This window comes from Bufo bufo, chromosome 1, assembly GCF_905171765.1.
Source record: "Bufo bufo chromosome 1, aBufBuf1.1, whole genome shotgun sequence".
Lineage (NCBI taxonomy): Eukaryota > Metazoa > Chordata > Amphibia > Anura > Bufonidae > Bufo > Bufo bufo.
Window position 1 is genome coordinate 434,704,335 of NC_053389.1, and position 16,600 is coordinate 434,720,934.

Sequence of the window (16,600 nt, forward strand, 5' to 3'; positions counted from 1 at the left end):
GCAGCAGTTGAACCAGATGCATGTTAGGATATATTAGACTGTCCTTTAGTACTGAGGCACAGTAAGTCTAGCTATAAAGTATGAATGTGGCAGCAGTTGAACCAGATGAATGTTATGATATATTAGATCGTCCTTTAATACTGAGGCACAGTAAGTCTATCTGTAAAATAACAGATTAACTATGAATGTCGCAGCAGTTGAACAAGATGCATGCGGCAATTACACTCAACCTGCAGTCTCCCTATACTCTTCCTATAATCTAAAAAAACTCTCCCTACGATCTCCCTGCACTGTACCTTCACTCTCCCTATACAATATTATTTTTAGCAACAATGTCCCTAGCGCACAAGCACTTGTCACGTCTATCTCTATGCTCAGCTCACAGTGAAATTGAAGAGACCGAATGGAATGATGGTGTTCTAGGGCTGTGACATCACAGGGCGATGGCTAACAGCAGATTGGCTGGCTGCACGTCATTATGGGTGATCTCATATTCCAAGGCTTCTTACCTTCACTGTGTAACACATGCAGCCACCATTTTAGAAAAAAAACAATGTTGCTACAAAGCACGAGGAAATTCAGATTTGGGGAAAATCAAATTTTTCCTAAACTTCAGATCGAATTCCACTTTAGATGCTTCAATTCGCTCAACACTAGTAACAATAATATCTGAAAGATTTCTCCCATAGTTTGTGACGTAAAACCCTATTACTCCCCACAACCTCATGTTCTCTGGTATTACCATTTGTTCGCTGTGATCATAGGGATAATAATAGTAATGATGACAGATCAGTCAATGATCTGACGGATTTAGTAATTTTGTGCATTTTATTGTGCACATCATTTTGTGCAGTTTGCATTTTATTTGCAGATCCATTGATTTAAATGGGTCCATGGTCCGGATTTTGTGGACACATTCTATTCTAGATGATCTGTGCGCTTTCTGCATCCTCATGTCTGTTCCACAAAAAGATAGACCATGTCCTATACCTGTCCGTAAAATGTGGGTCTGCAAAAAAATGCGGAAACAACACAGACTGCATCCGTATTTTGCGGATCCGTGTTGTTGTTTTTTTTGGGGGGGGGGGTGCAAAATGGATACGGTCGTGTGCATGAGGCCTTACACATATCTGTTTTAACATTGCTCAACCATATTCAGCTCGTTATCCCTCTGACCATTTTGGGTGTTCTTTGTAAGGGCATGAACGTACTGGAAAACACGTATTCATTTGACACTGTTCGCATTGTCTCGGTTGTGTAATAGCCCAACTGTTTTTTCCTTCTCTTGCTGATTCCTAGTATGATGCGGGGTAATTTGATGGGAGAAAAACATTTGCTGGTTCTGTTCTTCTCTCTGTTTCTCTCTCTCCCTCCTCCCACACGCATGCTCCCACTGGCAGGCATGACTGCAACACTCAGCTACGAGTAGCACTAGGAGAAGTGCGAGCAGGCAAAGGGATTCTCAGGCAGGAGAGCTTCATCTGTGTGACTCATCCAGGTAATTGCATTATTCCCGTCACTCCTGAGCTTTCTGTTTTTCCCCGCTCACCTCTCCTTTTGCTTCTGATACACTTTTCCTGGGAGTCCGGCTCTGTAACGTCTGTGCACAAGGTATTTTATTTTCTTCTTCATCATCATCATCATCGCTCTCATGTTCATCCTTATCATCATCAACATTTGTGTATAGCTTGCACTGTGAATGGTCTCCAGCCAGGTGTCAGTGGTCAGGTTGTTCTACAGGTAGGATGGGTATTTCAGCTGGTGAGAAGGTTTGCAGTGCCATCTGTGAGGGGGCAGCACGTGTTTAAGTAGTAAATGTATTCAGCTGAAAATGGCACATGCAGATTACCACTGTCTGTACATTTCATTTCAGTAGTCTGTAGGGTATAAGGAATCTAAGCACAACTATCTTTTAAGGGTACTTTCACACTTGCGTTTCCGGTATTGAGTTCTGTCCTAGGGGCTCAATACCAGAGAGCAATCCATTCAGTATGCATCAGGATGTCTTCAGTTCAGTCACTGCAGTATTTTCTCCATCCAAAATTCCGGAACACTTGCCGGAATGCCGGATCCGACATTATTTTCCATTGAAATACATTAATGCCGGATCCGGCCACAAGCGTTCCGGAAAACCGGATCCGGTTTTGCGGTCTGCGCATACACAGACCTTTAAAAATGTGAAAAAAATAAATACCGGATCCGTTTTTCCGGATGACAACCGGAGAGACGGATCCGGTATTGCAATGCATTTGTGAGTCGCATACAGATTGACGGATCCGGCAGGCAGTTCCGGCGACGGAACTGCCTGCCGGAATCCAACAACGCAAGTGTGAAAGTACCTAACGCAAACCCTATATTTTGAAGGAATTCTTTAGAGCAATCTTTTTTTTTCTGGCATTCACGCGACCGTATTTTTGGCTCTGCATGCGTTCCGCAATTTTGCGGAACGGGTGCGCACCCATTCATTTCAAGGGGGCCGCAAAAGATGCGGACAGCACACAATGTGCTGTCCGCATCCGTAGATCCGTTCCGCGGCACCGCAAAAAAGATAGAGCATGTCCTATTCTTGTCCGCAACCGCGGACAAGAATAGGCATTTCTATCATAGGGCCGGCTACATTTACACGGCCGGTGTGCGTATTTTGCGGACCGCAAAACACATACGGTCGTGTGAATGTAGCCTTAGCAAAAGCGTGATTCACTTGATGTCTATTGCAATGCTACTTTTCACCAAGATCAATATCCCATGACTAGATTCAACACCTTGACCATGAACACCTACTATAAAGGGTTTTTCGGTCTTGGGTCATGATGTAACTAACAGCTTTAATATGCCATATACTACTGAATAAGCAGTACAAATGTCTTGTACATGTTAGGGATATATTGTGTACATCTGAAGAACCGAAAATGCATTCCTGTGTTTAGTGCAGCCTGGTCGTTGTAGTAAAGCATGTACTAGAGGGTGACAGCTCCTTCCTATTTTAGTCACCTGCTTGGCTTTCTGAATGCCCAGCACGTCTCTTTAAGGTAGGGCATTGTATAAAGGCAAATAATTAACATGAACTATTCCATTCATCCCTTGTTCTTTCATGTAGAAGATAGGTGTCGTCAATGCCTCACAGTATGGCTACATCGGTGGCTTCAGCATTTGTGTGCAGCTCTAACATTTTAACAGAGGGGATTCCATTTCTTGGTATTACATGCAGCTAGATGTGTGTTTCCAAGGAGACAAATGGCCTACCATCCTACTTCCATTCTCCTCCACTCTAGTATTTTGGCTTTGTGTTTTTTTTCCTATGTCTTCTTGTACGGTACCGTTCTTTAAAGCAGAAACAACGCGCTATTTTCCATGCTGGTGTACAGAGGAGATCACCTCGGGAAGTACGAGGCTTCTCTCATTTCATCATAAATAAATGGATTTAATACACAAGACAGCTGCTTGGGGCGGTTTAGTTATTATGGTGTGGGCACTCGGGGGGATTCTCTCTGCTCCAGGTGATACCATGAAAGGAAATGATGTAAAACATTGCACAATATTTATTCATATTAATATTTATTAGGACAAACATCACCTTCTAGTAAATGAATCATTGAATATTGTAAGGCCTTTTATTGATTGGAAGAAGAGGTGACATTTTCCTTTATGAAAGGTTGTTGGTACCTATCATCTTGCACACGGGCACTAGAAGATATAATGTTCACGAATACACCTGCGTAATCAAAGGAAATAATTGTAAAATAATATTTTCTGCTAAACCCATACAGTGCGTAGAAACTGAGACCTTGTTTGTCACAAGATGCATTTGTCTTAGATACAGTACATAAACTGTATCGCTCTGGTGGTAGTTAATGTACGTAGCAGCATTACGATAATTACACAGTCATAGAAACCGAATAGACACATTTACTCCTAGCCAATTTGCTTAGTTTCTGTATATCTTATGCAGATTGTGTGTAGCCTATGCTTGTTCGTTGAGTATAAATGCGTTGGTAATGGAGTAGTTAAAGTACTATGTGAAATGACCACCCTTGTATCTAGGCCAGGTTTCCTGTGACAGATTGCATTTCCAGCATCTTCTTTGAAAGGACCACCCATTTGGAAGATATATCATTTTGGGTGGTCAAGTTTCACAGTACTTGATTATCATATATAAAATGTGAACCTTTCTTAATAGATATTTTAGATTATAAAAGTGCCACCAGCTAGTAGTAAATCCTCCATATAATTCTAATAGATCTTGGGAAGCTGCAGGCTGATACTACATTTATACCCAAGTCCACAAACAGCCTATATGGATAGAGTCACAGTGCACACATAAAATTCAATGTACAAAGGAAACACATATATGCTGCTATATGGACACCCACTTCTTCTGCTTCTGTGCTACACTTAGGTGTAGATTGCCATAATGTACAGTATATGATAAATGGAGGACTTCCCACAGAACCCCTCTTAAAAGCAATCTGTCACCAGTGACCTCCCTTCCTATCTGTTTGCATAGACACAAAGCTGTGCTTCACCTGATTAAAACGCTGTTTTTCTTTTGTTGATCGGAGGCTCCGTTCCCGAGTTATGACACCAAAGCTGCCAGGCGCAGTCAATCAAAGCAGGCAGGAAGGAAGGGGCCCACCATAGAAAGGAACAGAGCTTGTGTGCAATAAGAGCAATGGATACACCCTTATTGCACCAAAGGCTTAATTGGCATATTAAGAAAAAGTATCATAACTCAGAAATTGAGTCTCCGATCAACAAAAGAAAAACAGCGTTTTAATCAGGTGAACCACAGCTATGTGTCTATACAAACAGTTTGATAGGGAGGTAACTGGTGACAGATTCCCTTTAATGACAACTTACAGTAGGGACATCTAAGTGTAATTTCCCTATATTATATGGCTACAGATAAATGTTACTGTACAGTACACAAGAGCTTGATTTCAACCCTTTGTCCCCCAGTAAATCCTGTAGCAAGCTCGCATATAGGTTTCTACAGTGCCATTAACCATTTGATTGCAGGCTAAGGTTTCTGAATGTCAATATAGTCAATGTAGTTTGGAGATCCTAAACAGAGGTCAGGTATTATAATTTATCATACTACAGTAATAACATCATGTAACAGGAAAATAATGGATCATAATGTATAGCTATAATCCAGTGGACTAGTCTATCCACCTACCTTTACGTAAGTAAGGAATATGCAGTGCCCCAATAGATCACTGCAAAGGTTAATTATTGCTAAAAGAGTTAATGTAATTTATTTTATGCAAGGAGTATATAAGTCAAGGAAGTAGTTAACTCTGGCAATCCTAGCTAGGTTGCCAGGGTGATGCGCTGGACACTCCCCTGCATCACTAGTTTAGAGTTCAGTTTTGCTCAGGCTGTGGGTGAACCTACAGCTTGTGAGCCTGGCAGAATAATTACTACATGCTCCAAGGCTAAGGTGCAACAGACAAGTGTTCTTGCAAAACGTTGCCAAATCAGCCCATGTATGGTACCTACCTTGTTCCTTTGTGATTTTGGTGGTAGTTGGAGGTTAGAATTAATAGCCTGACCAAGCTTTTCTGAAATGTGAGCAAATAACATGTTACAGCTTTTTAGGAAATCATCTTTAGCAACATCTCATTAAAAGAGTATGTAACATACTTTGAGGCTCAAATGTGTCCCACTCCATATGTCTAAAATGGGGTATGTCCCCCAAACAGTCCCACTCTAAAGCACTGTAGTGCATTCACTACTTTCTCCTCCCACTGAATTATTTTGCAGAATTTAACACCTTCCACCATAAGCAGCACGGCCTCAGAGGATGAGGCAAAGCCTCCAGCTGTGCTGCTTATGGAGGAAGGGCTTAAACTTCACAGGATCCCCCTGAGGCACCAGTTTAACTTCTTCAGCCACTGTGACATACCAGTACTTCATGGTGGCTGAGAAAGGGCCACACTGCCAGTTAGGCGAGGTGAGGCGATCGCCTCAGGCAGCATGGCCCTGGAGAAAAGTGGGGACGGCTGCAGGGCTAAGGGAAATGAGTGCTTCCATTGTGGAAGCACTCATCTCTCTATATTTAACTGTATCACCAACCTCAGGAAGGCGATACAGTTGAATGCTTCGGTGGGGCACAGGAGCGAAGTCTTCCTGCCTCGCTGTTCCCTCTGACAAGTCATCATCATCACGCTGCCTGAGCCAGGCAGCATACAGCGTGGAACACAGGCCAGAACAGGCCTTCACCACATAGCTGAAAGTGCTGGTAAGTAGGTACAGTAGGTAAGTATTTGTGTTTTTATTATTTTTCATTTGACACCATGCTGTTGCCCAATATGGGGAAGGGGGAGAGGAGCTCTATGAGGGCTTCTACTGGGGGCAGTATATAGGGGAATTTTATACTGGTACACATTATGGAGGCAGTATGGGGACATTGGCTCTACTGGGGACACTAAGAGATGGTTAGGTATTTTGTACTGGCACAGATTATGGGGACATTTTTCTGTACTGGCACACATGGGGTCATTTTTTCCACTGGCACACATTATAAGGGTCAGTTTTTTTACTGACGCACATTATAAGGGGGCATTTTCTGTATTAGCGTACATTATAAGGGGGCATTTTTTGTACTGGCTCACTTCATGAGGGGGTATTTCTTGCACTAGTGCACATTATAAGGGGGCATTTTCCTACATTATAAGCAGAATTATTATTACTGGGGGCATTATGGTGAGCTTTATTACTACTGGGGGACTATGGGGAACATGATAACTAGTATGAGCACTATGGGAGCATTATCACTTCTGGGACACAGTGGGGACTTTAGTACCGTTGGGTGCACTGTAGGGGCGCTACAAAAACTAATATTTTCATGTTCATTGTTTCTGCATTATAGTATTGGGGAGCACAGCTGACAGTATTGGGGGTGGCAGAATAGGATGTTCAGAAGCTGGGAGGATGATGTAAAAGTAGGAAACTAAGATGTCTGTTTGTCAAACTCTGCAGAGACATGACGTGGCTGGAAGAAATGATCATGGTGGTCTGGTGTGAAAGGAGAAGATGAGGAAAGAGAACATCTACATCAAAGGAGACATAACTGGATGTAAGAGGTATGTGGTACTGTATTACCCTGTATGTTTTGTAGTGCTGCATGTAATGTTAGTGAGGAAGAGTTTAGGTTCAGAATTTGGCATGGGAGGGCGCCGTTTCAGTTTTCACCTTAGGCAGCAGAAAGAGTAGCTACAGACACCTGGCCACAATGACCGCAATCGACGATCGCACTGAACCCTGTTATTTAACCCCTTAAATGCCATGATCAACACTGATTGTGGCATCTTTGAGGTTAGGCAGAGGGATGTGGCTCCCTCTGACATCCGATCAGAGGCCCCACTGTGAAATTTCAGGGCTCTGATCAGTTACCTGGATGCTTCAGAAGCTTTGAAGGCCTGCCATGGTAAGCTCCCTGCTAAGCTGTGCAAGAAGCACAACTCAGCAGGGAGCGTGTTGAAATCCCATTCACCCTAATAGAATCTCTATTAGGATGAATGAGACAAGGAATAAAAAGATCCCTGGTTATAGCCCCCTAAGGGGTTAAAAGTTATTATTATAAAGGTTTAAAAAAATGAAATATTAAAAGTTTAAATCACCCCTTTTTCCAATTTGACATATAAAATAAAATAATAAATAAACATATCAGGTATCGACACGTCCGAAAATGTGTGAACTATTAAAATATTTAATAAACTTGCTGTGCTTTGAACGCCGTAATTGAAAAAAATGAAAAACACACGATTGACCGGTTGTTAGTCACCACCTCCCCCAAAAAAATAATAATAATTGAATAACAGTGATCAAAAAGTTGTACATACTTCAAAAATGGTACCAATAAAAACTACAGTTCATCCCGCAGAAAACAAGCCCTTATACAGCTGTGTAAGGAAGGAAATATAAATAGTTGTGGCTGTCAGAAAATTTACAGTAGTAAAACAAAAAAAAATACATATGTTTAGTATTGCCGTATTCGTATTGAGCATCAGAATAAGGAAGTCATGTCATTTTTTTTTGTAATGTCAAAACCACAAAAACCTTGGAATTTATTTATTTATTTTTTTAATTTAACCTCACAAAGATTTTTTTTCCCATTTTCGAATAACAGACATGGTAAATTAAATGGTTCCCTTAAAAAATACAACTTATCCTATAAGCCCTCATATGGCTATATGAATGGAAACTTTAAAAAGTTATGGCTATTGGAACGTATGGAGGAAGAAATTAAAATGCTAAATCAAAAATAAGCCCGGTACTTAAGGGGTTAAGGCTAGTTTCACACTAGAGTTCAGAGATCCAGAGCTCTCTCGATCCAGCATTGCCGGACATTGCCTGAAGGTCTGCTTGCCCCATTAACTATAATAGGGATAGGTGGAGATCCGGCCGCAACTCAGAAAATATGCAGAAAATCGGACGGACTAAAACCACTGTGCCGGATCTCTGAATATTAGTGTGAAACTAGCCTAAAGGAGACTAGTGAGGGAAGCCATATGAAGCATCCATCACCTATAGGTTAATAAAGCCTGTTTAATGGATCCTTTTGTTTACTGTATAGAATAGTGCAGGATGGAATAGCTCAGTCTACTACACTATTCCACCCAGTTTTTTTGTAGTATACTGATGTATATCAGCCAGACGAAGTTCAAAAGAATACTCTTTTGACCTCCGTCTGACTAATGGAGCCTTATGCAAACGTTTATTGTGTATGTCTGGAGTAGAGATGAGCGAATTTTATGTTATGAAATTCTTTCACGATTCGTTTGGTGGTAAAAGCAGAATTGCGTCATGGATTCTGTTACTATGGACCATAACGCAATTCTTTGACAGAATACATAACAGAATGCCTTAAGAGACATTCCGTTTTTCATTCCATCATAATAGAAGTCTATGGCCTGCATAACGGATCCGTCCCGTTTCCGTTATGCAGGAGATGACTCCCCTGCATAACGGAAACGGGACGGATCCGTTTTGCAGCCCATAGACTTCTATTACGACGGAATGAATAATGGAATGCCTCTAAAGGCATTCTGGTATGCATTCCGTCATAGAATTGCGTTATGGTCATTGATAACTGAATCCATAACGCAATTCTGCTTTTACCACCAAACGAAGCGCAAACGAATTTCAAAATATTAAATTCGCTCATCTCTAGTCTGGAGGTTTCCTAACGTAAACTCTAATGTAATGTGAACCCATCCTTAAACATATATGAAGAATGAAGGGCAAAGTAATTTTCCCACTTAAAGAGATGCTCCCAGAAAGAATATTCATACATGCAGCCCTAAATTATCAACATATTTCGTACTTATCAGTTCTTAAAAATGCTTATGTTCCTGACTATTCCAGGAAATATGTTAGTATAGGCCTTGTTGTAGAAGATATACAAGCCCTTTAATGTCCAAAATACTTTGGAGACCTGAATATTTTGGAGACCTGAATCGGTTAATAATGTCTGCAATCTTCGAATGGTTTGAGACAGGGTCTGCGAAAGCTACTAATCCATTTCATGTTAACTCCAATTTTCAAGTCAAGTTAATCAGACTTAATGTGATTATTTGCCCTAGATATCTCTAGGTGAATTCATCCAATCGGAGGTTCAGATCTACTGTAATTTGTGAATAGTCACCAAACATGCCTTGACAGCTTGTAAACCGTAGCAACTAATCATCCCCTTCTTTCCATTAGACTGCTAAACTCTTTTGTACCAGCTTTGTTACAGCTGGTTGCTGATTGGTCCCTATAATCTTCAAATAATTATAGATGAGTTAATTAGATTTTTTTCCAAGCACAAATGTCAAGAAATGTTACCATGGGAGTCGACCTGCTACGGAAGGAAAGATTTTCTACCAATTCAAGGAAGATCTAACATTCTTCACTTTGAAGGCAATGATTTCTAAAGCTTTACATATGCATGTGATTTGTCATATGATAAAGGGCTTCCACCTTTTTTCACATTTTATTACGTTGCTGTGTTGTGATAAAATAAAAAAAAAATCAAGTTTCTCCCCATCAATCTGCACTCAGTATCTCATAATGAAAGTGAGAATAGAATGTTAGAAAATATTCTAATTTATTAAAAAGGAAAAACGAAACTTTCATATGGACATAGGTCAGACACTTTTCTATGACACTTGAAAGTGTTAGTTCTGGAGACCTCCCATTTCTCTTATCATCTTTGAGATGTTTCTACACCTTCATTGGTGTGGTAAATGCAGTTTGGCCATGATGTGGAGGACACACCACTGTCTATATAAGGTTTCACAGCTGACAATACATATCAGAGCAAGTACCAAGCCATAAGGAGAAAATAACTGTTGGTAGAGCTCAGAGACAGGATTGTGTGGAGGCACAGATCTGCATGAGGGTACAGAAAAAAATTCTGCTGCACTCAAAGTTGCCAAGAAAGAACAACCAGGACTGTTCCTAGAGCTGGCTGCCCCACCAAAGGAAGTAGGAGGGAGAAGGACCTTGGTAAGAGAGGTAACCAAGAACCCAATGGCTGTGCTCCAAAGATCCTGTGTGCAGATGGGAGAAACTTGAAGAAGGACATCCATTACTGTAGCACTCAACCAATCTGGGCTTTATGGCAGAGTGCTGAGAAAGAAGCCTATTAATTTATTTACAATTAGTCAGTTGACTATTAGACACCTTTATTTTGCTTTTGCCTCTTTTTAGTTAAAACATAGCTTTTATTAGCAATTTGTTCTAAAAGAATTGCAACGTTGTTAGTGAGACTTGTTTAAAAATATCAGCCGGTGGCATAATATAGTTTATTTTATATATTTCATCTAGTAGAGAGGCCTTCCCCTGTTACATATATCCCCACAGGGGAATATGGACATACAGCATTAAGTATATGCCGGTTGGTGTGCGCTCCAGCTGGTCCTATTTTATCTGCATTGTCACTATGTAGTATCTACTGTTTTACACTTCATAATAAACTGCGTCCCTCACTGAATCTAAAATACATGCACAATCATTCTGTCTCCCTTTATTAGCCGGCAAACCGGTGTCCTCAGGGGATTAGGCAGGTATGATTATGGGGGCGGGGACCACCTTTTATTACCTATGTAGGTGATGTCAGCACGGGGTAAGGCCTATAGAGTCAAGCGTTACTTACTATGGCTGTCAGGAGAGAAGTTAGGCTATTCCTGATTTGCCTACAGTACCTCCCCTTGCTTCTCCGCCCCCTCCTATGATGTGCATGTATCTTCATGAGGTCCCTCGGTCCATTCAGATGCTTGCGCATGCGCGCCAACTTAGAAAAGTCCTCTACTGGGAGCTAACTAGTACGTATGACAGCGGACTTTGTCTTTGACAACTTTTGCTATTTCTTGCTATGTCTCTCAGGCCTCAACATTTCCCCCCTCTACATTTGTATCTTACCTCCTATTCTTTATAAAGTTTATTTCCTACTTATTAATTACAAAATATTCGGTTCATATATGTGGAAATATTATAAGTTATTAGTACCTATTTATGCTATATATTATTATATTATATTGTTATTTGGCTACAGATCATTTTAGCTATAGGGGAGAAAAGGGGGGAAGATCGGGAAGAGAGAAGAAAAGGGGTGGAAGGGGGGAGAAGCCTCTCTTCACTAAAAGACACGTGAAAGTCCACCTGGAGTATGCACAAAAAGCACTCAAAGGACTCTCAGACTATGTGAAACAAGATTCTTTGGTCTGATGAAATCAAGATTGAACTTCTTGGCATCAATTCTAAGTGTCATTTCTGGAGAAAATCAAGCACTGCTAATTACCTGCCCAATACCAACCTGCAGTGAAGTATGGTGATGGCAGCATCATGCTGTGGAAGTGTTTTTTAGTGTCTAGGAAAGGGAGACTGGTCAGGGTTGAGGGAAAACTGGATGGAGCAAAGAACAGAGATATTCTAAGTTTAAACCTGATCTACACTGCTATAGACCTCAGACTGGGCCAAAGGTTCACCTTCCAAAAAGTCAATAGCCGTAAGCTGATATCCAAGAAAACACAGGGGTGGCTAAGGGACAACTCTGTAAATGTACTGGAGTGGCTCAGCCAGAGTGCTGAACTAAACCCAATCAAACATCTTTAGAGAGACCTTAAAATTGCTGTCTGTCCACCAACACTCCCCATCCAACCTGACAGTGCTTAAGAGGATCTGCAGAGAAGAATGTCAGAAAATCCCCAAATCAAGGTGTGTAAACCTTGTGGCATAATAGCCAAGAAAACTAGTGGCTGTAATCGTTGCCAAAGATACTTCAATTAAGTACTTGAATTGAAGTAATGGGTCTGAATACTTATGTCAATGCAAGATTTTAGTTTTTTCTTTTCAATAAATTAGCAAAGGTTTCTAACACTCTGTTTTCACTTTCTCATTCTGGGGTATTGAGTGCAGAATAATGGGGAAAAACTTGATTTTTTTTTTTATTTTAACATCAGGCCAGAACATAACAAGATGTGAAAAAAGTGAAAAGATCAGGTGCTGTCTAAGGCTATGTTCTAAGAAAAATTAGCCTCTGAAACTATGGGATAAATATACATGCACATGTGAACTATGTTACGTAGCGTATTTTTATTAGATAGTTGGAAGATGTTTTCAAGCAATTTTGAAACATATTATGGTGTGTTACATAGGAGTTTTATGTGTCAAAATATGTTGCTTTTTTGCCGTGTGAACATGGTCTGACACCAATATAGACAGAATGCCCTGATATTTGCATTTTTTTCACAACTCAAGTATATTTTCTACTTCCTTGTTTGCTATAATTTCAGAAAGTGTTGAGATCATATCCCTGTGCAGCTCCTCATTAATCAGAATGGATGAAGGTTCAACCTGGAATTAGCCCTTTCTCTTCAAGGTCTGCATCGCGGCCACAGACCTGCTTATATGGCACACATGCCCATGTCCTCAGATGATTCAAATATTTTTTATTATTTACTAAAATCCACCTCAAAAAATTAAAAAGGGTAAACTTTGTGGTCAAACTGAGAACTAATGATTTTGGATATGCCACCAATGTCAGATAGGTGTGGGTCCTACCTCTGGCACCCACACCTATCTCTATGACGAGGCCCCCAAATTTAACGTGGGTGCACCCCCCAAGACTGTCCGCCCTCCATTTACTTCTATGAGAGTTTCGAAAATAGCCGAGCGAGCATTCTATCTATCTCCTAGCAATAAGCTGCCAATGTCTCAGAGGAAACAACCCCATTAATAATGAAAAGGGTTTTCTGGGTTATAGATTTTATTTTTTTTATCTGTTTATAAATTTTCCATATACCGCAATACAACATAAACATGTGGACTAGCTTTTCGCTGTCCTTATCAAAAAGAGTATACACAGATTTACAGAAGACATTCTCCCCCCCTCCCACTGAACTCCCTCCCCACTCCCCTTACCCCAAGTCCAAATGCCAATCATCCCATTACACCATCAACCTACATGATCACCATCCTTATGTTCTGGTTCTGGCCAAGCTGCCAGTTCGGTTGATGTACTGCTCCAAATTAATTAGTCTCAAATCTGAGACAACACACATCTCGGAGTGATAACAGGATCTCTGGTTTATTTTCTGAAAAACAGCAGACAATACATAGGTTTTACGACATGAAGAAGTGGGAGGGGGGGGGTGAAAGATAGAGTATATCTTTTCTATTGGCTACGAACTCTATACTTTTCTGTAACCTTGACGGCTCAGAGGAAATTCCTCCCCCCTCCCCCCTTGCTCGTGGGTGAAACCGTTACTTCTTCTTTCTTTGTAACTGCTTGCTTGAGCTGAACGGAAACCACAAAGAAACACATGATAAAACACAAAGTAAGATTCTAGTTTATAGGTGTTGGCTGAATGCCTGGCCGCCATCTTAGCTAAACATAGTCCTCAACAAGCAAGTATCCATTTTGTATCAATAGTCCATAACAGTCCCCCCTTGGAAACTTGATTGTAGACTTTCCCTTCGCCTAGCGAATCCCCTGGGCATACCATTCGTATCCTCTTCACCCGCAGTGGCGACAACCTACCCCTTATAGGTAGGCTCCCGGTTGCTCGGACTTGTGGTAATACCCTGGGATTCATCTCACCCTATCTCAGCCAGGCATCATTGTGAGGAGGGGGAGCTGTGTTGAACGATGTTTCCTTCTGTCCTTCCTCATCGTAGAGGAGCATAATAGGTCGTTCATCAGTTTTCTTCATTCTTTTTGAAAAGCGGGTCACACAAATAAGAACGAGCTTAATCACTACATATATCACCAATATTATTAGGGCTACCTGCAATATTACTTGGACAATTCCCATGAACCAACCCCCAATACCTTTGAACCAGTTATTGGGGTTAAGGGAAGAGAAGGTATCAGACCACCATGTATCTTTATCAGCTTTATGTGCATCCAGCCATTTATCTCTTAAATCCGCCATCTTCTCTATATCCACCTTAACTTGCAAATTACCCTGCGGGTCTATGTAATGGCAACAAGAGGGTCCCACAATCTGGCACATACCTCCATCTTTAGCTGTAACATAATCTAGAACTAATGTGTGTTGGTTGGTGATGATGATTAACTGGTTTTGCACAATGTTTGAGGTATTCATAAGTCTCATCACCTCCCATATTTGGTCATCCAGGTAGTCTGTTGCTACTACCAGATGATCCCACATCTGCATTATCATGGGATATATGAAGATGGAACTAACAATTTTGTTGGTAATGCTCATCTCTACTACATGTGGCTTGCCATTTGGTCTGGGTGTGTTATCTTTGGCCCTACGATACAAGGTGTGTTTAGGTACTGCATTTATGTCAATTTCAGAGTGTGGTACTATAAAGGTAGCAGGAGTAAGCCTGGCGATGGTGCACAGTCCTGTGACATTCTCGGATAACCATTTGTATGCTTTGTGTCCACAAACTAAGTATATGTCGTCTGGAACTGCTACTGCCGTGCCATTGAATAATCGGGTAATTAGTTTGGCTAATTGTGTCCCTTTCGCCAACTCATATCCTTTTGACTGACTTTCGGTATCGTTAGCTAATATACCTGTCCGGAGATCCTGTACAGTACGGTTGTTACAGGGCAGATCCTTTCCGTTCACAGCATCTACACCAATACACTGCACGTGGCTGTCTGTTTTTGAATCATTGCAACCTGAGTGTATGTGTGGACTAAATGTCATACCTTTGGTTTGTACTTGGAGACAATAACAGTGTGTCCAGCTAGGAAAACATGTGACATTAGCCCAGTGTCCCTCTTGCCAAGGAGTAGAGCTATAATCTACCGATGGTCCTGATCTGTTTATCATGAGCCATGGGGCATCTGCCCACCCTGCAACAGGTAAGGCTACTTCCATGTCCTTGTTTGTACTGGATTTAACTTGGTGTATACTAGTGAGAAAGATGGTAGAATTAGACAGGTCAATCAGTTCAGAAAGGTCCAGGGGTATTGCAAAATAAGGCATACTGGTTGAACTCACGGGACTGTGGGTACAGGTCCAACAATCTCTCAGAGTTTCAGTCTCCTTCAACCCCTGGACTAAAATTTGATGGTGCCGTATCAGTGAATTGTCCCATTCATCACCCAGTGGCGTGAATACTGCAGATATGCCCACTGTCAAAGTCATGATCAGTATGTGAATCCTCATGGCTTATGGTTCCTGGGACGGTGGGACAGCCTTCACTCTTTTACAATGTGAAGCGTGGATCCAGGTGGGTCTCCCTTCGAGTTTCACAGAGGTTGGGGTGGTCAGCAACACCTGGTAAGGTCCCTCGTATCGTGGTTCGAGGGTGCTTCTGACGTGTTTCTTGACCACCACCCACTCTCCAGGTTTGAGAGTGTGGCTTCCCTCCAGGGAGTTAGGATCTGGAATGGAAGAGAAAACTTGTGCATGTATATTAGACAATTGCTTGCTCAAGGCTATCACATATTTTGCAACAGATTCATAATGCATTTGTAACTGTTGTGGGAAATACTGTCCCATTCTTGGGCCTGTTCCAAATAAGATCTCATATGGGGTTAGTTTGTGTGGGGGCCTTGGTGTATGCCTAACTGAAAAGAGGGTTATAGGCAAACACTGAACCCAATTAAGCCCTGTCTCCCTGGTCATCTTCAGCATTTTAGATTTTAACACCCCGTTCAATCTTTCGACTTTGCCGCTGCTTTGGGGCCTGTATGGGGTATGATATGCCAGGTGTGACCCTACCATCTTCCAGACCTCTTGGGTTAGACTAGCAGTGAATGCTGGGCCCTGATCACTCTCAATGACCTCAGGTACTCCGAACCTACAGACAAGCTCCTGCATCAGTTTTTTTGCAGTAGTGGTTGCTGTTTGGTTTCGGACGGGGTAGGCTTCTGGCCACCCAGAGAACAAGTCTATCACTACTAGCACATATTGAAACCCTTGGCACATTGGCATCTGGATATGATCGATTTGTATCCTCTGAAAGGGATACAAGGCTTTCGGGAGACATTTTCTGGGAGTGGGCTCGGTTCTGCCGGGGTTACACTCTGCACAGATGAGACACGCTTGAGTATGTCTCACCAGGACAGGGGTTATCCCTGGGGCCACCCATATTTTGTCAATTAGTTCTTTCATGATGGTTT

At 41.6% G+C, this 16,600-nt stretch overlaps 1 protein-coding gene across 1 annotated transcript in view; it reads left to right on the forward strand.

The window, feature by feature from the left end:
- Positions 1-1,401: 1,401 nt before the first annotated feature.
- GPRIN1 (G protein regulated inducer of neurite outgrowth 1) overlaps positions 1,402-16,600 on the forward strand; it is a 105,360-nt gene continuing 90,161 nt past the window's right edge. Inside the window, exon 1 of the mRNA XM_040406736.1 lies at positions 1,402-1,498. The gene's annotated coding sequence lies outside the window, so the exon portion shown is untranslated. The remainder of the gene's footprint in view (positions 1,499-16,600) is intronic.